The sequence below is a fragment of the Carcharhinus amblyrhynchos genome, chromosome 5 (genome assembly GCF_965287045.1).
Source record: "Carcharhinus amblyrhynchos chromosome 5, sCarAmb.v2.hapA, whole genome shotgun sequence".
NCBI lineage: Eukaryota > Metazoa > Chordata > Chondrichthyes > Carcharhiniformes > Carcharhinidae > Carcharhinus > Carcharhinus amblyrhynchos.
The window spans coordinates 52,648,338-52,672,165 of record NC_137328.1 but is presented as its reverse complement, the minus strand read 5'-3'; the positions used below and the strand labels follow the sequence as shown (position 1 = coordinate 52,672,165).

The following is a 23,828-nucleotide window of genomic DNA, read 5'->3' as shown; positions in this document are numbered from 1 at the left end:
GTCAGGCGAGAAGTAAAAAAAATCAACGTCCTGCCTGGCTTTTTGCCTCCCCTGATCTTACTAGCACTGTTTTGCTGGTGAAATCGACTTGTCACCCAAATATTTATGACACCATTTGAATGTCATCAGCGAGTCCCAGACACATCGTCAGGGCTCACTTACCTGTACCACCTCACCAGCCAAGGTTCTCCCCGACAAAAATCATGTAAGGACCTCACCAATGGGGATCAGGCATGATAGCTTCACTGGGGGGAATCAGAGGCCATTGAAGCCCCTCCGTGGTTGGGGCAGGGCCCCTGGGACAGTGCCAGCCTTGCAGTGCTCACCTGGCACCCTGGCAGTGCCCATCACGCACCCTGGTACTGTCCACTGGCAACCACTACTGTGCCAAGGCAGTGCCAAGGGGACAGAGGCAGAGTGGGTATGGAACCAGAGCTCTGCAGTGGTGGAAGGGAAACTCTGCCAGAGTGGCAAGGAAAGGGGGAACTCTGCCGGGGGGGGGGGAGGGGGGCGGGGAGCAGAAACCATTGGGGAGGGAGGGAACTCTGTATTGGGGGGTCAATCTGCAGGGGGTATGGCGATGTCTGTGGAGTGGGGGGAGGCTAATGTCCTGATATCTGTGGGGCAGGTCCCAATGACCATGGGGTGGGTGGGGGGACTGTGGGAGGCAGGATACTGCCAATAAACTGGAAGATCAGAGCACTTGCACAATGGTGTTCCTAGACCTCAGCAGCCAACTTCACTGGCGAGCTTATGCTACAAGCTCTTGCTGCTGGTGAGAATTGCATCCTGTCACTTTTTTTGCACTAAGTGCCATAAGATTGCATTTTCAAACTTGCCCAAAGAATGAGTCTGAAACTCTTCCACTTTTGCACTCATTCAGTGCTTAGAATCTTTTTCATAAGACCACACCCCATAATTTTGTTCTGTTCGATGTTAATGAGTTTTTCTGGAATATTCATTTAAAGTACAGGTTTTGTTTTCATAAAATCGAAAGGAATCACACACAAAAAAACCATAGGGATGATTTTCTTGTCAGGTATAGTGCACGTAGTGCTTTAAGAGGTGGAACTTATGTCTATCCTTTGCCTGGACCCCTGATCCAAATTCACTGCTGTGGTCAGGGTAATTTTACATGTGTAGGGCTGTCACTGGGGCCTTGTATGACACTTTCCCCAGCTCATGGGAGGAGGAACTGCAGCTTAAGATAATGAGCAACTGAATTTTTTTTTTAAATCATAACAATCCATTTTAAATAAATAGAAATCCCCATAATAAACATCAGTGTGACTCTGTGCACTTTGAATCATTGACCGGTGGCAGCATATTCAAGAATAACATTCTCTATAAGGGGCAATATCAAAGCACAGAGCAGCACTGTGAAAAATGGCAACAGATCGCAATAAAAATGTCTTTTCAATTAGGCTAATCCCAGATGGAAAATAAGAAAACACTGTATGATACAATTGTTCCTCAACTTGATAACTACAAGTTCAGTTAACTGTTTGACCTTTCAATCTGTCTATGTTGATCCACATGTTTTGAATGTTTTGTGGAACACGTGTATCTGGTGTACAGTTTACAGATCATATCAACAGAATACAAAAATAGTGTATTACAGCAACCAAGAGCAGAGTCACACTAGAGGTTTGGCAACTCTGACCCACCATGCAGGGGATGCTTGTCAGAGAAGTTATAAACATCGAGGTACCTATCAAATCTAAGTGGAAAAATCTGGAACTTTCAGCAAGCAAAACATTGTTTTCAATTTGGTGAGTAAAAGAGTTGAAACGACCAGCAGATAATTATGTTCTAGTTTTCTGATGATGATAAGGATCATGTTACACTGTGTTTCAAAGCAGAATTCAACTGAATTCACTTCACTGAGATTCAACATAATGGATTGTGCTTAATTCAAGATCTTGAACAGCAAGAAAATGCTATGCTGCTCTTTGAAGTGGGATTATCAATTCCAAGTTTTAATCTTAGTTTTAAATTGTGTTGAAAATAACCTCTAATCTCTATGGAGCTGGAATGAATCTAGATTGGAATCCACCTGGACTGATTGACTGGGAACCATTTAGCAAAACATAAAATTTGTGTTAATTTGATAGATTTAGATTTGCATCTGTTGGCTGAAAAGCTTGGAGAGAAAGGAATTCAATTCTGGCAGCAACGCCAGACTATGCATCCAGTCCCTTTTTTGTTTTAACTTATTAATATGTTAATCCCTATTAGACTAAGAGTTCATAGCATCATTGTGGGGTGTGTGTTTAAATCTGATGGCCTACACTGAAGAAGTATGTAGTCTCATAGTCTAGATCCTTCTTTCCAATTGATGTTAATCTAGTGAGGAATGCTGTAGTCTATTTGGGCACAGCATCATCCCACAAACAGCCACGAGAAAAATGATTAGGTAATCTGCTTTTGATGTTGTTCGTTGAGTGATAAATGCTGGCCAGGGTATATGGAAGAAATCCTGTGCTTGTCTTCAAAAAGTGTCAACAGATATTTTCTGGATGGATGCAGCCCTGTTTTAATTTCTCAGCCGAATAGCAGCACCTGCAACAGAACAGCACTCCCTCAGTACACCACTGAATTGCCAACCTAGTTTTTGTATTTAATTCTCTGTAATGGAGCTTCAGCTCACACCTTCAGAGGCAGAAGTGCTATCAATGAGCCATGTACAATGCCTATTTTTTACCTGACAATGAGTGTTAGCAGGCTATTCAGCTATTCAGATACTTTTTGAAGACAAACACAGGATTTCTCCCATATGAATGGATATCATCCAGGACACCCACTTCTGGAGCACCAAAAATAATTACGCACAGAATTGAATGGTGGAGAAGGGTTCTGAATGAACAGCAGTTGAACATGGGTCAGTCGGTCCTAAGAGATAGGCTAATTAATGGGGCAGGAAGGTGGCTGGGTGGAAAGCCCATTATCTTCTTGGCTCATCCCAATTATCTCCAAGGTGGGAAAAGTTGGCCTTTCCAAACTTAGGCCAATAGATGCTTTTAAGTGGCCAGTTAAGGGGTCATACCATGTGGGGAGGCCATCAAGTATAACTTGCCTGTGGCCTTACAGGAAAGAGGTCCCTCATGCTCATGCACCTTGTGTCCAATGGAGGGACCTGCCAGTGGCAAGGGCCATGCCTGCAGGGAAACTCTGGTACCTTTACTGCCCTTGGTGGAGGTTGCCTGACTGCCCTCTCATTCTGGCAGTCCAGTGATATTCATCTTCCCGGGCCTTCTGGTGTACCAGCAGTGGCCACTACTCCTGCTAGTGCTGCTGGTTCAGAAGAGTTGTTGGTATCTGACTGGCAGCACATTCATTGTGTGGGCTGAGGGAATATTAATGGCAGCCAGGTAGGTGCCTGATTGGCAGTATATCACATTGGGACTGCCAGAAATGGCTGCAGTGGGTTTGCTGCCAGCTCTCCAGCTGGTCAATGATCCAGCTACTGTGGCCATTAACTCTAGCTGTATGTGTCCCACTGTCACTATTGTTTTGAGAGCTTTCTAAAGTTCAGGAATACTGGTTATTTGATCTCAGTCTCTGTAAATCAAGAATTAATTTGTCAGTCCAGTTGTGTTTGATTATCCAGCCCGATACCAATACAGCATCTTTGAAACAAGGATTGCCGGATAGCAATCGGGAGTGTAAAGATTGGCAGGTTTTATTCTCTTTTCCTGTAGTCAGCTGAAGCATCACGGAAGAAACCAGTTCATGCAGCACCGATTGACAATTAACTTCAGGGGTGGGATTTTCTGGCCCTGTTTACCCCAAGATTGGAGAATCCCACCTAAGGTCAATGTACCTTGGCATGGTCTGCCCTGCCTGCTACAATTCCCTTGGCGGGTCAGACAGGAAAATTCAGATGCTCCAGTTTTGGTTGGGTCAGCTATTCACTACCTTAACTTGCCAAAATGGCAGAGCGGCCAAAGAGCATTATGTTAATGAAATATTTCACCTTTTGGCTTTTTATTTGTTTCATTTGTATACACATCATATGATGATGTAAGTCATGTTGAAATGTTGGGATTGGTTAATTTGGATCATCATGCCTGAATTTTGCTTAAGCTTCTTCCTCAAATGTAAGTGGCTTGTCAAGTAAATTTCAACTTAACTGTGCTATCAAGAATAGGCCAACCAAATCTATAGCCTATAGGTAGAGTACACCATGATGTTCTGCAGAGTGAGTGTGGAATTTTAACTGTGGTGCAACATTCCCAACATTGGAACAGGAAGTGGCTGCCACATCTGCTCTTGTTTTTTGTTTGTTCTCATATGATTACAATAATAATTGAGATGCCGGTGGTGTACACGTGAGACACGTGTGATCATGAGACATAGGAAGCTTTTCAGTGGTGAAACCTGCCATCAACTAACAATGCAGCAGGTATGGGCAGTAATAAAAGAGCTTCCAGTACAAACAGAGGCTCTGCTTCCTGGCTACAACTTTGATGCCTAACATAGAACGTATGGTCTGATGGCAGCACAATGGTTAGCACTGCTGCCTCAGTGCCAAGGGCCTGGGTTCACTTATGGCCATGTGTGGAGTTTGCATTTTCTCCCTGTCTGTTTCCAACAGTGCTCTGGTTTTCTTCCACAGTCCAAACAGGTACAGGTTAGGTGGATTGGCCATGCTAAGTTGTTCCAAGGTGTGTAAGTTAGGAGTACTTTTTTTTGCCCACAATGCAGAGGGAGGCTACTTGGTCCATTGAGCCTGCACTGACAACAATCCCACCCAGGTTTTATCCCCGTAATCCGTATATTGTTTAATAATGAATTTTTTGTCTCCACAGGCATTTAAGTCCACCTTGTTGACCAGCAAGGGGCATGCATGCGGCAGGTTGTAGTGGGCTGCTCTTGGATGTTGCTTCGGGAATTGCCTATTGCTTCATGTCGTTAGTGTGCTTAAACTGGACCATCTCGAGGGCAACATGACAGCTCAGAGACTATCTCTGTTGCTGTGCGGACACATGGATTTGGGCCTGTGTCTGTGGGAGTTTGCGCGTTCTCCCCGTGGTTGCGTGGGTTTCCTCCGGGTGCTCCGGTTTCCTCCCACATCCCAAAGATGCGCTTTTAGGCTGATTGATTGGGTAACAAATTGTCCCTATATTGGACCTCCCTGATCCTCGCACATTAGGCGTAGACTAAAATCATGAATAGGTCACTGAGACAATGGGACGGCGGCGCGGGCTTGTTGGGCCGAAGGGCCTGTTTCCCGTGCTGTGTTGTTCTTTGTTCTTTGTTCTTTAATCCCATGTATTTACTCTGCTAATCTCCCTGACACTAAGGGACAATTTAGCATGGCCAACCAACCTAAGCTGCACATCTTTGGACTGTAGGAGGGAACGAAAAAATTCGGAGGAAACCCATGCAGACACAGGGGAACATGCAAACTCCACACAGACAATCACCCGAGGCCAGAATTGAACCCAAGTCCCTGGCGCTGTAGGCAGCAGTGCTAACCACTGTGTCACTATATCACTTACAGTAGCCATTAGGCATTAGCGATGGTAAATGCGCAGGATTGAAGGGATGTCTGGAGAAGTCTGGGGAGGGGGCTGGGTAAGTTGCTGAGTCAGTGCGGACTCAATGTTTTGAATGGCCTACTTCTGCACGGTAGGGTTTCCATGATTCTATTGAGAGCACAAATGTGACAAAGGTGTTTCTCAAACATAAATTTCACTTGTAAATATTTGACTTTTCCCATGTGCGCATCATTTGCATAGTCCAAGAGCTAAATATACAGGCACAACTCATAGTTGGCACATTTTGATGGCTACAGTAGAATGAGATGTTTCTCGGGGAAAAAACAGCATTTGCCAAGATTTTCTGGTCACCGCCGGTATCCCCTGGTTCTGCCAGTATCTTCTGGTCCTGTTGGAAGTCTGTACAACTTTGATTGGCCCACAAAATCCCCCATGGTGGATCCCACCACAGCGGAGCGAGAAAATCCCAGCTGATGTGTTTTTGCATTTGCTCTTTATTGAATGGTCATGTTAGTTAGGATGCCAACTGCAATGGATTCCCGGTGGTTTCATCAGATAACTTCATGAAATCATAGAATCTCCTACAGCACAGAAGGAGGCCACTAGGCCCATCAAGTCTGTAATGACCACAATCCCACATCAGCCCTATACCCATAATCCCATGCATTTACCCTACTAATCCCCCGACACTAGGTCAATTTAGCACGGCCATGGGGTGAGGACATGGAAGAATGAAATGGGAAAGGCTTAGTGTCCTGATGTGATGGGCGTATTCAGTCAATGTAAGAAAATGAGGGGCCTAAGGGGCAGCATCAGTATTGCCCAAATGCGTGTCCATCTCAGGGTATTGGCTGGCAGAGTCCTTACAGTGCTCTGAATTCACCTACAACAATGGATAGCTTTGGACTTGACCAATGCTCCAGCTATTAGTTGGCCAATGCACCCAGCCTTGTGACATACTGCCTTCTTACGCCAATTGGAACACAAAAAGACTCATTACCCAATTGGATGATGTTTGACTCTCAGCCAAACAGTCTTTTTAAATCCATTTTCAATCTTTTTATATCTCATGAAGAGAAATTTTCAATGAAAATGAAAAGAAAGTATTTTTTAATATCTCTGTAAAATTTCTCCAGGATTGCTAACAGCAGTGCCCTGGAGATTGATCTTCAATTCCGGGGGTGTCCGAGCTAATCCTGTAGGGCTGGCAACCCTAATAATGGTGTCCAGTGTTGTATTTGCCACGCTGTGGGACCTGGCTGAATTTGCAGGCTCAGCTGTCCCCCCTTTCTGCATTCTAAAGGATATTATCAGAAATCACTCCCTGTAGGGATAATTTCAATGCTGTAGGTGAATTCCGAGCACTGCAAGGACTCTGTCAGCCAATACCCTGAGGTGAACATACATTTGGGCAATACTGATGCTGCCCCTTAGGCCTCTCATTTTCTTACATTGACTGAGTGCTCCCACCACATCAAGACACTAAGCCTTCCCATTTCATTCTTCCATGCTCTTACCCCCATCCTCTTTCCTCCCTTGGATCTTTCCTCCACTCCTCCATGCTCGTACCTCCAAATCCTCACCCTCTCATTACTGACTAACCCTTGCCAGTCTCAAGTCTCCACTCAAGCCACCATACTCCTGCCCTACTCCCTCGTGCTGCTGAGTTCAACCGGGAATCTGATGAGCTGCAACACAGCGGCACAAATCCAACTCTTGCACGCCACCTTTAAATGAACCCAAAGTGGGTGCCATGAGATTCTCATGCATCGCTGACTTTATCATGTAGGCAGGATGTAATTACAAAATGTATTAATGTAATTAGTATTTCTGGCATGCAAATATATTGCAAGTAGGGCAATAAGAGGCCCCATCCCCCCATAAATATGATGCTGAGTTCATCTCTAAATTTGAGTCTGCTACTCGTAAAGTGAAATTTCAGCTGCCACCCAATAAAGTCACTGTGAACCATGTTTTATGCTCTTGCAGGCACCATAAAATCTCCCCGAGTTTCCATCTTTCCCAGTGCAGAGTCTGAATCAGGTGCAGTGAGGCTGAAAATCTGAGGGTCAATCCACTTTGGCATAAATATTCTGGACTACCATCATCGATCTTGTCAAAGCCGATGGGTCTGGGAAAGTCTTGCTATTCGCCTAGTCCTGGCAGACTTGGAATGCATCTGGGAAAGCAGCCCCCTCCTCCCCCTCCCCCGTACCTCCCCCCATCCCTCCGCATTCACAACAGTGTGGGGATATCAGGTCTTTCATCCCTGGTAAAAACTTCCAGCAATTTGCAAGGTGTCAAATTATTTACAACAACCTAGAAAGGGTGTCAAGGTCATAATCTTGCCCTGGGTCATACAATATGCTCCACAACCTCAGCTTGGGTGATCCCAGCAGGCATATTTGTGCTAACCATACGCTAAATCCCTAAGTCGGCCTGAGATGTAGGGTCTCCAAACTCTGGAGTCTCTAACCTTACTTAGCCCTTCTTATCTGGATAGACCTGTGGAGGGGTGGGTAGGAATCTGCTACACCAGGCCCTTCTAAAAAGTGTGAACTAAATTTGAATCCAATCAGCTTCTTCAATTTCCCATCTGCTTAATGCATACCCATTAACGTAATGGCGGAATTAGCTGGCATGTTCAAAACTTTCACCCCCAGTTTAAAGATGGTACCTCAATCATAACAGAAATAAACCTCCAGCCCACCATGGAGGTGTCCCTCCCCACCAGTCAGAATCAACACCCCCTTTCCCTTCCACATTTATTATCCCACCCCCCCTCCCCTGGGGACTATACTCACCATTACATCCCCTGGGAGACCCCCATGACAGATTCACGTGTGGATGAATCTGCTGTAGACAGTGCCAATGTGACGTCACATCGGCACAGCCTCAATATATGGCAAGCATGGATTTATGATATTAAGCTCCATTCAAATTAATGTAAAGCAGGCTCGTGCTGTTATGGGCCAGTGAGAGTTGGGGAAGATCCGTGATCACAATTTCCCGGTAAGACCTGCGACTTCCAGATCTTGAGCCTCCACTGGCTCAAGACGGTGAACACGTTCTCAACATCACCTGTAGCAAAATAAATCATTTAAGTAATTGCAGTCCAAGTACATACTTTGCTGGATCAGCCTAACATATTCTGCTGTATTCATTCTAACGGTTACAAGACAAACAAATCTAATTCTAAATTATTCCAAAGAAATTCTAAGTCCAAAGATGTGTGGGTTAGGTTGATTGGCCATGCTAAGAAACTGCCCCTTAGTGTCCAGGGATGGGTAGGTTAGAGGGATTAGTGGGTAATAATATGTAAGGATATGGGGGTAGGGCCTGGGTGGGATTGCGTTTGGTGCAGACTCGATGGGCCGAAGGGCCTCTTTCTGCACTGTAGGGTTCTATGTTCTATGTTCTATTTGTTCTTATCTCAAATCAACGTTTCCTTTCCTAGTTCAGTTCCTGCTCATGTACATGCAGGACTGTTCTGATGTCCTCCACCATAATCCAACATGCCAATGTCAACTACCCGTCATTACAAAGGGAACAGTCCCTCTTCCCCTCTATTTCTCATCAAGACAGCCTATTGCTGTTTCCTCCTTGTACAACCTTCAATCAGTCTCCACCCACCAGGTGGCTGGAATTGTTCTCACATTGAACGACTTTTCTTTTAACCCCATACACTTCCTCCAAATAAGAGTGTCATGATGTGAACCTACATGCACCCTGGCCATTCCCATCATTTTGTAGGATGTGTTGAACGTCAGGACCTAATCCAGTCCCTCCTGTAATCTTCTCTTCCAGTAGCTGTTTTTTTTAAAATTTATGCTTGGGATATGATCATGAGTGACAAAACCAACATTTATTTTCCATTCCTAATTACCCTTGAGCAGGTGATGATGAGCTGCCACTCTGAACTGCTGCAGTCTGTGTGGTGTAGGTACGCCCACAGTGCTGTTAGGGAGGATGATTCAATGACAGCGAAGGAATAGCAATGTGGTACCAAGTCAGGATGGTGTGAGACTTGAAGAGGAGCTTGAGGCAGTGGTATTCCAATGCTTCTGCTACTCATGTTCTTCTATTTGGCAGAAATTGTGGATTTAGAAGGTGTTGTTGAAGAAACCTTGCCAAGTTGTAACTTATAAATGGTTCACGTTGTTGCTGCTGGGCACCGGTTATGAAGGGAGTGAAAGTTCATGATGGTAGATGGGGTGCCAATCAAGTGAGCTTGGATGGCGTCAAGCTTCTGGAATATGTTGGATTTGCACTCATCCAGGCAATGGAGGATATGCCATTACACTCAGAATCACAGGGATATTACAGTGCATAGGCAAGTTATTTGGCACATCGTGCCTGCACTGGTTTTCCAAGATCTCACACCACAAAGCCACCAGCTTCAAAATCTCAAAGCCATATCACACCAGCCTTCAGCCTCACTTTAAGTATGTCTATCCCCTTTGACCTTCCACTCTATTTTTTTTTCTGCCCTCTAGAGTTCCTCTTTCCAGGATTAATTAATCTTATTCTTATTACTTTATGGCTGCTATATATATGAAGTAAACTTATATTTTGCCTCATACATTTATGATTTCCAAATTGTATATTTCTTTTGAACCCCACCAGTCCATTTTAAAACTACTCTCTTATCTGCTAATGTAGATTCCTAATCAAACTGTTTCCTTGACCCACTCATTCGTTACCATTTCAACCTTCTTAACTACTTGCTGCATGAAAATATTTTCTGTCATATCACTTTTGCTTCTTTTGTCAATTACTTTAAATCTTGCCATCTCATTTTTGATTCTTGCATGAATGTCAAGAGTTTCTCCCTATCCACTCTGTCCAGACCCTTTATGATTTTAGATACCTAAATCACATCTGCAATCTCTCCAACATCTTCACATCCTTCCTAAAGTGTGGTGCCCAGAACTGAACACAGTAATCCACCTGAGGCCAAATCAGTGCCTTATATAAGTTCAAAATAATCTCCTTGTACTTTGATTTGTGCCTTGTAGATGTGGATAGTCTTTGGGGATCCAGGAGTTGAGTTATTCAGTGCAGAATTCCCAGCTTCTGACTGTTCTTGATTATATGTCTGGCCCAGTTATGTAGCCAATGATAACCTCGAGGATATTGATAGTGGAGGATACTGCAAAGACAGTGACATTGAATGTCGGGGAATGGTTAGATTCTCTCTTGTTGGAGTTAGTAATTGCCTACAGCAGACATCACTTGCCACTTACCAGCCTGAATTTTGCCAAGGGCTTGCTGCATGTGGGCAAGGACTTCTTTCGTATCTGAATGGTATTGAACAATCATCAGCAAACATCCCCACTTCAGACATTATGCTGGAGGGAAAAATCATTGATGAAGCAACTAAAGATGGTTGGGCTTAGGATCCCATGCAATGACAACTTGGCTCTGTGTAAGAGAAGTAAAGAATTTATTATCTGCTATATGTTAATTGTCTGCAAGTGGTAGAAATTAACTAGGATTCACTTGTGCTCCAATAAAAAATACTGAAATTGTGGTTGTTGTATGTGTACAATTGTGGTTGTGGGATGTGTATCTTTTTATTGTGTACCTATGTAAATAAATATTTTGAAAAGTGTGTCAGGCTGGTTCCAATTATATTCTACACCACCTGGCTTTTTGAGTTGTGATATGTAGCACACAATAGCTCCTGTCTAAAGGCCTCAATCAAGCGAGACCGCAAATTCCTGCCCGAAATCAATGGACATTTCTATTGTCCGCCCCTCGCCCCCTCCGACTCTGTGGCGGGCAAGGCGATAGAATTCCAGCAGAAGTTTGGAAACCAAGATAAGAAATTTCAGACAGAAAAACTAAAATCCTAATGGTCATAGTGGAAAATGGGAAGAAGCAAGCGTAAACTGTTGAAGTATGATAAACGTCTAATATTCTCAGAGTCTAAGCTGTAATATCAATGGAAATTGTAGTGTATGTGGAAACAAGTTATGTCCCTACTGAAGAGAAAATAAGGTACGGTCTTGGCATTGTCCTTAAAAACAAAATCAGATGTAAATATTTTGTGAGAAGGATACCCTTCAGTTGGATGGAGATGAAGGTTTTGACTTTTTGTGCTTTCATAGATAAAATTAACAAAAAAGTGATCTGTTATGTGCCTCTGAGGCATAGTTACAATTTTATAAATTTCAGGAAAGTGATTGTCTTTTCATATTTATGGACTTTCAGATTGCATTAACGATTCAAAGATTCTATTTTAGAATCACCAGTATTATTTAAATTACTGAATTGTCCCAAGTTGGCTCATATGGAATGGCTGGATCTAAGGGATGTTCTGTTCTCTGTCCTATTGGATCAGGTGTCTGCTGCCTTCAAAAGGATTCCTGGGGAAGCAGTCATTTCCTTTAACTTTCATGGAACAAATGAGACATTCTGCAGTGACATAAAGAATAGCTGGCTCAATGATGCCAGATTTCAAAATAGTCCAGAAAGTGGATTCAGGCATGAGTACAATGGAAGGATTAAAGACAGACAGAAAGAGGATGAAAGCATCTTTAGAAGATCTGGTTGTTGCAGCAGAGATCAAAATAGGAGCAGTAATAACAGGCAAATGAATTCCAGCATACTTATTGTGCTGGTGAGAAGACCAATAGTAAAGTTGCAGGCAAGTTTAGATATTGGTTAAAGTGTTTAGGTTGAAAAGCCAACTGTGTAAAATGGGTCTCTTGCAGTGCTATATAAAAGCAAATTACTGCAGACGCTGGAATCTGAAACCAAAAGAGAAAATGCTGGAAAATCTCAGGAGGTCTGGCAGCATCTGTAAGGAGGCAAAAGAGCTGATGTTTCGAGTCCAGATGATCCTTTGTCAAAGCTCTTTTGGGCTCTTGCGGTGCTATATGGCTCCATAAATATCCTTCTGACTCCCATGTCTCTTATCGTCAGATGGTCCATTTCTGGTGCTCTACTTTGCTTCCTACCTTCTCAATCTCCACCTCTGGGGATAAATTACCCAGAGTTATCAATAACAAGGCCACTAACTCCTACAGCAACTTGGATTATACTTTTTCTTACTCTGCAAAGTCTTCTTTACTAACATTCAAACTCTCCATCTCTGACATGTCCCCAGAGCTTTCAAAGTGCCCTCCTTTTTCCTCAGTCGAAATCCTCTCTCCAGACTGCAGGGATCTCACCTCCATCTGTCCCATTTCCCAAAGTCGTGACCTCACCTTCCTCCTCCCTCGTAGAATGATGATTGGATGCTCTTTGACCTCACCTTCATCCTATCAGTCTCTGCATTCATTGGATCTTCCCCTACCGATGCCACCATCTCTTGAATTTTCCAATCACATTGCTCCCTTTCAGCATACCAAAGAACCATACCAATACCCTGGAACATCCCTCCATCATCTCCAGCACTCTGTCATTTAAGGGCACGTGTCCTTTCAGCACATTCATTCACCTCATCCAAGACTGAAACACTTCCTTCCGGATGAAAGTGTGATTTATTTATAGTTCTTGAATGGGATGGATAGGATAGAGGTGGAAAGACTCTTCCCGCTCAAAAAAGACAATAGGACTAGGGGGCACAGCCTCAAGATAAAAGGGGGGCGGTTTAGAACGGAGTTGAGGAGGAACTTCTTCGCTCAAAGGGTGGTGAATCTTTGGAATTCTCTGCCCGTTGAAGTGGTGGAGGCTGCCTCGCTAAATATTTTTAAGACGCGGGTTGATGGGTTTTTGATAGGAGAGGGGATTAAGGGTTATGGGGAGAGGGCGGGAAAGTGGAACTGAGCAGCGACAGATCAGCCATGATCTTATTGAATGGCAGGGCAGGCTCGAAGGGCTGGATGGCCTACTCCTGCTCCTATTTCTTATGTTCTTATATCAGCTCACGAAGCAGTATCCTCTACATGTTTGATTGCTTTGATGACCACCCCCATTCTGTCCACAGGTGTGACCATGATCTTCCAGTCTCTTGTCATTTTAATTCTCCTTACCACTCCCACTTGGCTCCCTGCACTGTTCCAATGATGCTGAAGTTGAACTTTCCACAAGGCACTTTACAGCTTTCCAGTATTACCAATAATTTTAGCAACTTCAGACTCTGAGACCTTGCTCCCATTTTCTCCAGGATGGAGCTTCTGGTAATGAAGAAAGGATTTCCAGTAGCTACTCAGAATGGGAGTGAGATAGGATGATACTTAGACACTTACTAGTTCATTGCTGGTGAGCAGTCAGTGAGGTGGTCTGTAGTAGGTTCTACCTGCCTTCCTCCTTTCACATTTCTGAGTCATGGGAGCCTTCTCTGCCTTGTCAGATTTTCCAAATATTAGCATGTGGAAAATGACGGGAATCCAAAGGTTAACTGTTGACCTTCCGTTAGAAACAAAAATTGGGTGATCTGTAACAGCTTGTATTTAATCTGGGAGTATAGGCAACATTTCACCTCAGGGTCACTAGGTAGCAATCAGGGCTATTAGTAAAGATAAAAATGCTGGCAATACATAGAACATGAATTAATACCTGAAAAGCAATGATAGATTTATGTTGGGGATAAAGACTCTTCACTAGATCAGAATTGGGAATCTTTCCTTCCCAAAAATGGTATAATTGTACCTTCCCAATTGCTGTATCAATAAAGATGAAGGATTAAATCTGGAACCTTAGGAGATAAACTTACATAATTAAAGAGTGATCTCACTTGTGCTGCAAATGTGAGAAGAGCACTTATGTTTTTCCATTTTGAAACTTGAGCCCTCTGAACCCCAAGAATAGATTTTCACCCTGGAATAAATCCACATTCTGTATAATTAAAGAAAACATTACCAAACATTCATTCAAAAAGTTGTATACTTTTCCCTTTCCATTTTGCTTTGTGAAAACATTGATTATTGTTGGTTCCATCCACAAAGCTGGCACAAGTCGTTATTGTTCTTTTGTCAAAATCTTGATTGTGGGTATCTTATTCAACAGTGAGGCGACATCACAGCCAATCCTCAGCCCAGTCTACCCATGCCTATTTCCTGCATTGGTTAGCATTGAGGGATGGAAAGTCTGGCCAACTCTTCCCTTTCTTAACCCAGAGTCCCCAGAGTCAATTGCAATGCACCTTCAACCTTAACTGTGATCACCTAATTCAGGCCAGATCTCGGATCATGCACAGAAATCAGCTATTCACTGTTAAGTCTGCTGAGCACTGCGGCATCAAACACTGAAATTCTGAACAGAATGATTTGGCTGAGGCACTGCTGTTTTTGTCCATTCCAGGTTTATGAGGTAAGCTGGTAGTTAAAATGACAGCTGAAGTGGTACAGTGTGACATTCACAGGAGGTTGTTAACCTTGAGATACAATTACCAAAGGAACATTATCTATGACCAGTACTAACTATATTTTGTTTAAAAGAAGAAAACAGATTTACATGTATGTAGCATCATTTCACAACTCAAAAGGCTTCATATGAAATAAATTATTCTGAAATTAAATGTTTGCTGTTACAAAGGTAAGGAGAATAGCAGAATGCACACAAAAGACCCTGCATTAATTAATCTGTTTATTAATGGTTTGGCTTGATGGAAACATTTTAGTTAAAGAGGTTATTTCTTTCTTTCTGGAAAGTATTGTGGGATATTTAATATGTATCTCCGCCAAAACAGGTAAAAGGAGCTTCTTATAACAACACCTTTGAATATCTCACCTGAGACACTCAGATGTATCGGTCTACGAAGATAATGGGCTCGATTACTTCTAAGTTTTTAGGAACATCACCGCAGAAAATGCATATTGTCTTCGGATTAGGCTTGGAAGAGATTCATCAAAATGACACCAGTTGCTCAAGAGTTGAAGTCTGAGGAAAGATTGAACTAACTAGGTTATTCCTTTTTCCTTGAGTTCTGAAATTTGATGAGTGGTCTAACCAAGGTTTTCAAAATCATATAAGAGTTTGATTTAAATGCTGAGAAACAATGTCCCTTGGTGGGAAAATCCAGAACAAGTGATGTAATTAGAGCTAGGCTATTTCAGAGTGAAATCAGGAAGCACTTAATATCACAAAGAGTAGAGGGAAATCTGGAATTCATTCCCTCAAAAGGTTGTGGAAACATCAACTGAAATTTTCGATCGATTGAACTTTGTTGGCTGGGGGAAGAAGTGGTATGAAGCAAAGATGGATAAATGCAATTGAATCTGTCCTATGCCTAATCCAAGGGCAATATGCATTTCCTGAGGTGATGTTCCTAAAACTAAAAGCAGCTCAGCTCACTATCGATACAGTTCAATGAATTTTATCAATCTCAGATTTGAAAATTTCAATTGCCTTTTGAGAGAATAAATTCTAGATTTCCCCTACTCTTAGTGATATTAAGTCCTTCCTGATCTCTCTGAAATGGCCTACCTCTACTTATATCCCTTATTCAGATTAACCCTGATCTAATTGAATGGCGAAACATGCTTGGAAAATTGAATGCCTACCTCTAGCTTTCTTCATTATTATGCACTGGAATTGGGGTTTGAACTTTGAATCTTTTGACTAACAATAAAATTGAGACTCCTACTGAGATGAGTGATCACATATAGTCTGGGATTCTGGAAATGGTGCAAGACCAATTATTGGAGGCAAATTCCACAGATAATTGCAGCAGAATTTCCATGCAAGAAGCAGGCAAGCTCACATATTAGGAGATACAGGTGTCTCACATGGCTGTAGTTAGCAAGTCAAGCTCATTGTGGAGTCTCTGTATCCACAGAAGGGTATGACACTGAATAAAATAAATTGAATTGAAGATTCACATTCCATCAGAAATGGCTGAATCAGCACAAAAGATCAGCAAAGTTCAAACATGAGTGAGTATTCCCAAAACCACTCACAGTGAAATTGTAATGAATCAAATTCAGATGATGCAAAATACTGGTTATGTCAAAATCATTGACCAATCCCATTAGCAGAATAGCAAATCCCAGAGAATGATGCCCACGATAAACTGAAATGATCCCTCTGGTAACTCTGGATTAATCAAATGTCTCTAAACTTGTCATATGGCCATGCCACCTAATCAGAATGGATTGCCCTTGGAGCGTTGGGCAAACCATCAATCGACAACGAGACCTCCCTGTGAAAGAACAAAGAACAGTATAGCACAGGAACAGGCCCATCAGCCCACCAGGCCTGCGCCGACCCATGACGCTTTTCTAAACTAAAGATCTTTGCTTCTCCGAGGTGTCAGTAGCCCGCTATTCCCTGTCTATTCATGTATCTGTCAAGATGCCTCTTAAACATTGTTATTATGTCTGTTTCTATCACCTCCTCTGGCAGCATATTCCAGGAACTTACTTGTGTAAAAAAAATGCTCTCATATTTCCTTTAAACTTTCCCCTTTTACCCCTAGCAGTTGACATTTCTACCATGGAAAAAAGACTCTGCCTGTGCATTCTATCCATGCCTCTCATAATTTTGTAAACTTCTATAAGGTCACCCCTCAACCTCTGACTTTCAAATGAAAACAAATCAAGTTTGTCCAATCTCTCCTCATAACTAATACTCTCCAAAGCAGGCAACATCCCAGTAAACCTTTTCTGTGCCCTCTCCAAAGTCTCTACATGCTTCTGGTAGTGTGGCAAACAGAACTGAATGCAATATTTCAAATGTGGCCTAACTAAAGGACACTACAAAGCCTACGAGTATTGCCAAATTTGTGAGAAAACTAAAAGGTTTGTGAATCAGACGGTGAAGTTGATACAGCATGTAGAAAACAGTGACACAAAGTAGAAAGCGGACTTTGTGAAGGAGTGGGAGATTCCACCGTTGAGTTTGTCACCAAAATGAAACACAAGGCAATCTTGGAACAGTATGACATGCAAGTGACTTCTCCAGCAAGGAAGAAGATGAAAACAGCTGCCTATCCCGACATTGAAGAGGTTCTGCGAAAGCGGTTCAAGGTAGCCTGAGCAGAGACCATTCCCATCTCCGGTCCAGTTCTGCAGGAAAGAGGAGCCACCCTGACAGAGAATACACCATGGAGTACATCTGTAACAACTGCAGATTGATTCAAGACTAGGCACAATATTGTCTTCCAAGTGGGAAATGGTGAGTATGATAGATGATTGGTCCTACCCATGTCTTGAACGAGTTTGCACCATGAGACATTTTTAATACAGATGAAACCAAGCTGTTTTACTTGATTTTATTAGACTACTCTTTGATGTTTAATGGTGAAGCATTTAATGATGGAAAGCAGTGCATATATTATGCCGTGTGCCAATATAGATGGCACCTCTTGTGATAGGAAAGTCCAAGAAATCACATTGTTTCATGAATGTCAAGACACAACCCATGCAGTATGAGGTTAACAGGACCACCTAGATGACCTCCAGCAGTTTTGAAGTGTGGATCAGTATTAACGATAGGAGAGGATGACAAACTGAATTTCTTTCCTCTCACCAACTGTCCAAAAGCAGTAGGTATTTTGAATTACTGGCTTTGTTTTCAGGACTGATAATGTCCCAGCCATTAACCTTTGAAAGAGTGACCATCCATTTGATGTTTTTGTGTCAGGAAGCCATTGGGGATGATTTTATGAGAAAAATTCTAAATGTCCATCTAGCAAGAATACGAGAGAGTTTCAGATCTGCAAGTGTTTACTCCCATGCTTGTGGACTTAGACATTGAAAAAGTGGGATGGTCCGTTTCCAGCCAGTAGAGGCAGTGGGCGGGGCTTAAATCACCAGCCAGTTTGCTCTAGCAGCAGAGGGAGCTATTGCACCTCTATGGCTGCACATGCCCAATAGTAACAGCAGAGATCTGGCAGGCTTCTGCTGTTGCAACCAGCCCCAAAAGACCTCTCCCAGCTATCGCGGGGGCCAGCAGCCAATTGCAAGACCCACAGTGCCCAGAAATATTGTCCCCAGCACCCTCCCACCAATCTCCTGCAGTGAGACAGTGGGCACCCCCTCCATCCACATACTGACTGCATGCAGAGTAAAAAGTCTGACAACACAACACCCACATCATGCATGCAGAGTGGCAGCGAGCCCCCTTCCTTCCCCATACCAATTTATTTCTCTAGGGAGCTCCCCTTCCCTCCCATACCAATCCCCCCCCCTCGCTCTTTGAACAGGCTGCCCCAGCCTGGCCCTGCCCCTTCAGGCCCTGCACCCCATCAGCCTCACCCCCTTTAGGCTCTGCCCACTGGCACAGCTCAGTGGATATTGGCACTGCTAGCCTGGCACCTTGGCAACGTGTCAGGCTCGTACTGCCAGGCTGGCACTGCCCAAGGGGCACCCCCCTTGCCCTCGACTTCCCGGGGGAGGCGTCAATGGCCTTCAGTTCTACCAGCAAGGGCAACAGGACTGTTCCCCCATTGCTGGGGACTAGCAGTTTTCTCCACTGGAGAGAACCTCTCCCGGTGAGGCGCAAAAGCAAATGAGCCTGGATTCTTGAGTCCCGGGCTGGCTAAACAGATGTAAATGATGATTTAAATAAATTTAAGTAAATAATTCAGCCTGTCACTGGAAATGGGTGAGAGGCTGATTGCTTTGGAAATCCAATGCCAGTAGGATTATGAGAGCCGAGAAATCGGGCACAAACCTGACTTCTTAGCTCTCATGAATTTTACCGGCTTGCCCCGCCCATCAGTGGCAGGGGTCAAGCTGGTAAAATTGTAGCCATTGTCTATTAGACCCTCCCCAGAGAAATAAATTGATCAAAATGCAAATAATATTTATTGTCCTTTAAAGTCCCCTTTTGAAATGGACTTGGACAGCCCCAGGTGTGACCTATTAATCACTCTGCAGGCATAATGAGTTTCAATCTGCCAGTCCCCTGGTTTCGTGAAGATGTTCTTACAATTGGATGTGAGATTCTTCGATGATAGGAGAATTATTTTGTTCTTGTTACTCCTGTTTGTAACTTTCAGAACAAAGGGGTAATCATTTGATTATGTGTCTTGTAGCAGCCATTTTTTTTGGTTCAATGGAAAGTCCATTTTCAAAATAGCAAAGAGAATAAATTTTTGATACATAAAGTTTTGGATTTCTTCATGGACACAGCAATCAGGAAAATGAACGAAATGTATCCAGAAACGAAAAGGAAGATTATCATCATTTCAGATAGATGCTCTCCACACCCCAACATCCTTGGCCTCAAGAGCATCAGTTTGAAGTCAAGCTGAATAGGAATCAGAAACCCACTGCCAGCAGCAGCTGAGCTCTCAGTTTTTTGAGGCTGTCAATAATAAGCAGGAAAGCAATCCAAATATTCTCGAGGCCATGTTATCATAAACAAGGGTGGAAGATGGTGACAGAAGGCACAGTTGCCAACTGCTTCCACCATGCTGGGTATGACTACACAAGACATTGAGAACAAGAAAGAGCAGGGTGAGGCCAACCAACCTGATCACAAGATACCTTTTGCTTGCCTGTGGGGGGACTAGCTGGTAATTCCAACAGGGACAACCGTGGAAACTTACACAGAGGTGTACAATGCTGTACACTGCACAACGGAACTGACAGATAATATCATCCTAGATATAGTATGTTCTTCAACCAATGTCTCCAAGGGGACCAGCCTGTTTCCCTAGCTGATGGTGCAATGGCTGTAGAGACCCTCCACAATTTCTCACTAAGAACAAAAACACCAAAGTCATGTTTGGCTACATTGATGGCATGGTGGACTATATTGCCCTTGTCTTCACCCCACTTATAACTGCAACACTAAATTCTGCACCATGTCCTTTTCCCCTATGTACTTAACGAATGGTATATTTTTCCTGTACAGCACACAAGTAACAATACTTTTTGCTGTATCTCAGTACATGTGACAATAATAAATCAAATCAAAGATAGCAGGTGGGATTTTATGGCATCGCTCATTCCGAAACTGTGAAATCCCACCCGAGGTCATCGAACCTTTCCATTGTCTAGCCCTCACTCGCCCTGATTCCCATGGTGGACATGGCAGTAAAATTCTGACCAGAATGCCAGCAGAAAAGGATGAATAAGCTTCTCCAGAGCTAACTTCTGGCATTTTTCAATGCAAAGCTCCAAACTTTTACAAAGTCAGTGTATTATAAGATGTGAATAAATTGAATAAAGATGTTTTCGCACATTTAATGCTTTACTGCGTGTTCATTTGGCATTTGATTTTGATGTTGTTTTGACACGATGTTTGTTGGCATATCAGGTTACATGGCAATGCATTCATGTGGAAATGGAGCCTCCTTGGTTATCACAAAGCTCTGTTTAGCATGAGTTTGTGGGCGGATGCCATGGGATTTGATTCATCAGGTTTTTACTCACATCAGGAGTTTTCACAATCTTTTATATCAGTTGAAGTCAGGCAAAAGATCTGGCCAAATCCTCAGGTCAACACTAAGGAATTCTGTGATTAACTTGGTTAGAGAAGGCTGTTCAGATTACACTTATTTTCTTAGATTTCAAGGCACTTTTTAAAAGACTTTGAGCAATTTGACTAGTGTACACCAGTGAATCTAATAAGTGGATCAGTACAGTTTTTTGTCATTAAAGGTAGGTTGCTCACAAACGGAGTACTGGGCTTTAAGTTGCCTTTTTATTGTGAAGAACACATATTTGGCTGAATGAATGAAGCTGCTGCAGCAGATTAGTTCTCAAATATATCAACGAATATTTGTTCAAATCTACTGGAGTTCTATGAGGATGTGTCTAGGGCGGTGGATAGAGGAGAGCCGGTGGATGTGGTCTTTCTTGATTTTCAGAAGGCGTTTGACAAGGTACCTCACAAGAGGTTATTGCAGAAGGTGAGGGGGCATGGAGTTGGGGGTAGGGTGTTAGCGTGGATAGAGGACTGGTTGTCAAGTAGGAGGCAGAGAGTGGGGGTCAATGGGTGCTATTCGGATTGGCGGATGGTGACTAGTGGAGTGCCCCAGGGGTCGGTGCTGGGGCCTCAGCTATTTACCATTTATATAGATGATCTGGAGGAGGGAACCGAGTGTAGGGTGTCGAAATTTGCTGATGACACCAAAATTGGTGGAAAGGCAAATTGTGCGGAGGGTGGTGAGAGTCTACAGAAGGATCTAGATAGGCTGGGCGAATGGGCCAGGAAATGGCAGATGGAATTTAATGTTGGCAAGTGCGAGGTGGTCCACTTTGGTAGGAATAATGGTATGAAGGATTATTACTTACGTGGCGAAAAACTGCAGCAGGCGATGGTGCAGAGGGACCTCGGGGTCCTTGTGCATGAGTCGCAAAAACCTAGCTTGCAGGTGCAGCAGGTGGTCAGGAAGGCAAATGGGATGCTGGCCTTCATCGCGAGGGGGATTGAATATAAAAGTAGGGAGGTCTTGCTGTGGCTGTATAGGGCATTGGTGAGGCCGCAGCTGGAGTACTGTGTGCAGTTTTGGGCGCCGTACTTACGCAAGGATATTTTGGCCTTGGAGGGAGTGCAGAGGAGGTTTACTAGGCTGATGCCGGAGTTGAGGGGGTTGAGCTATGAGGAGAGGCTGAATAAATTAGGCTTGTACTCGTTAGAGTTTAGAAGAATGAGGGGAGATCTCATTGAGACGTATAAGATGATGAATGGGATGGATAGGATAGAGGTGGAGAGACTCTTCCCGCTCAGAAAGGATAGTAGGACTAGGGGGCACAGCCTCAAGATAAAGGGGGGCAGTTTAGAACGGAGTTGAGGAGGAACTTCTTCACTCAAAGGGTGGTGAATCTCTGGAATTCTCTGCCCGTTGAAGTGGTGGAGGCTACCTCGCTAAATATTTTTAAGACGCGGGTTGATGGGTTTTTGATAAGAGAGGGGATTAAGGGTTATGGGGAGAGGGCGGGAATGTGGAACTGAGCCAAGACAGATCAGCCATGATCTTATTGAATGGCGGGGCAGGCTCGAAGGGCTAGTTGGCCTACTCCTGCTCCTATTTCTTATGTTCTTATGTTCATGGAAGAGCTTAAGTTTGAGAGTACACAAATATATTTCAGTGCAAACTTGAATTGCAACCTCTTCACTATCATTTTGGGCGCATTTTGGTGGCACGATGGCACAGTGGTTAGCACTGCTGCCTCACAGTGCCGGGGACCCAGGTTCAATTCCTTGCTTGGGTCACTATCTGTGTGGAGTTTGCACATTGTTCCCGTGTCTGCGTGAGTTTCATGCGGGTGCTCTGGCTTCCTCCCACAGTCCAAAGATGTGCAGGTTAGGTTGATTGGCCATGCTAAATTGCCCCTTAGTGTCAGGGTGTTAGTAGGGTAAATAAATGGGGTTATGGGGTTATGGGGATAGGGCCTGGGTAGGATTGTGGTCAGTGCAGATCTGATGGGCCCAATGGCCTCCTTCTGCACTGTAGGATTCTATGGATTTTCAGTGCAATTTCTCAATTGTGGCCAAGCGGAGAGTCTACCCAATAAATAACTAATTGAAAATCCTACACCTATAGGAGCAAGAAAGTGTTACGTCATTGGAAAAATGCCAATTTGTCTCTGGAGCAAGTTTTATAATGCTGTAGGTTGAAGTGTCCAGAAATTGGAGGCAGAATCTTTATAGCCAGTGAGGGAGAGGGGGAATGGGAGCTGGGTTCAGTTGAGCACAGGGATTTAAAGCCCCCAAAAAGTAGCATCAGGTTGGAAATCCAGCATGATCCTGTCCAATTCTAAATTTAACTGGGGCACATTTGGAGTTTGAGATTGTGTTGGTTGGCATATCAGGTTACACGATGATGCATTCATGTGGGAATGGAGCCTCCTTGGTTATCACAAAGCTCTGCTTAATGTGAGTTTGTGGGCGGATGTCCCTGTGGCGATCCCGGGTAATTAAATGCAATATTTACAAAGGGGAAGAATTTAACTCAGCATTCTGGTTTTAACAGCCAATGCATGCCTTTTTCAAGCTGTGCGAAGCTCCCCAGTGTCAATAAGGCAAGGACGTGTTTAGTGAGGCAGACAGACCGAAAGTCTTTAAACAGTAAAACTGCTTCGCTGCAGGACAGCCTATGCAAAAAGCTTGTGCTGACAACACTCATTAAAGAGACAGCTTTTTTTGCAGCTTCACAAGTGATTTCTATCTTTTTGGAAGGCACTTAGCCTACTATTGACTTTACTCAGCTTGATCTGAGTTTCCCTTGCTATCAGCCTTCACAGCACAGTAAGAAGTCTCACAACACCAGGTTAAAGTCCAACAGGTTTATTTGGCAGCACAAGCTTTTGGAGTCTCAGGATCCTTCATCAGGTGAGTGGGAGTTGTGTTCACAAACAGGACGTATACAGACACAAACTCAATTTACAAGATAATGGTTGAAATGCAAATCTTTACTGCAAAACACTACCAAGCAGACATGTAAAGACTCGCATTCCAACCATTATCTTATAAATT

At 43.5% G+C, this 23,828-nt stretch overlaps 1 protein-coding gene across 1 annotated transcript in view; it reads left to right on the top strand.

Annotated features, from left to right (window-relative positions):
• Positions 1–1,631: 1,631 nt before the first annotated feature.
• LOC145343030 (leucine-rich repeat-containing protein 2-like) overlaps positions 1,632–23,828 on the top strand; it is a 62,745-nt gene continuing 40,548 nt past the window's right edge. Inside the window, exon 1 of the mRNA XM_080188773.1 lies at positions 1,632–1,772. The gene's annotated coding sequence lies outside the window, so the exon portion shown is untranslated. The remainder of the gene's footprint in view (positions 1,773–23,828) is intronic.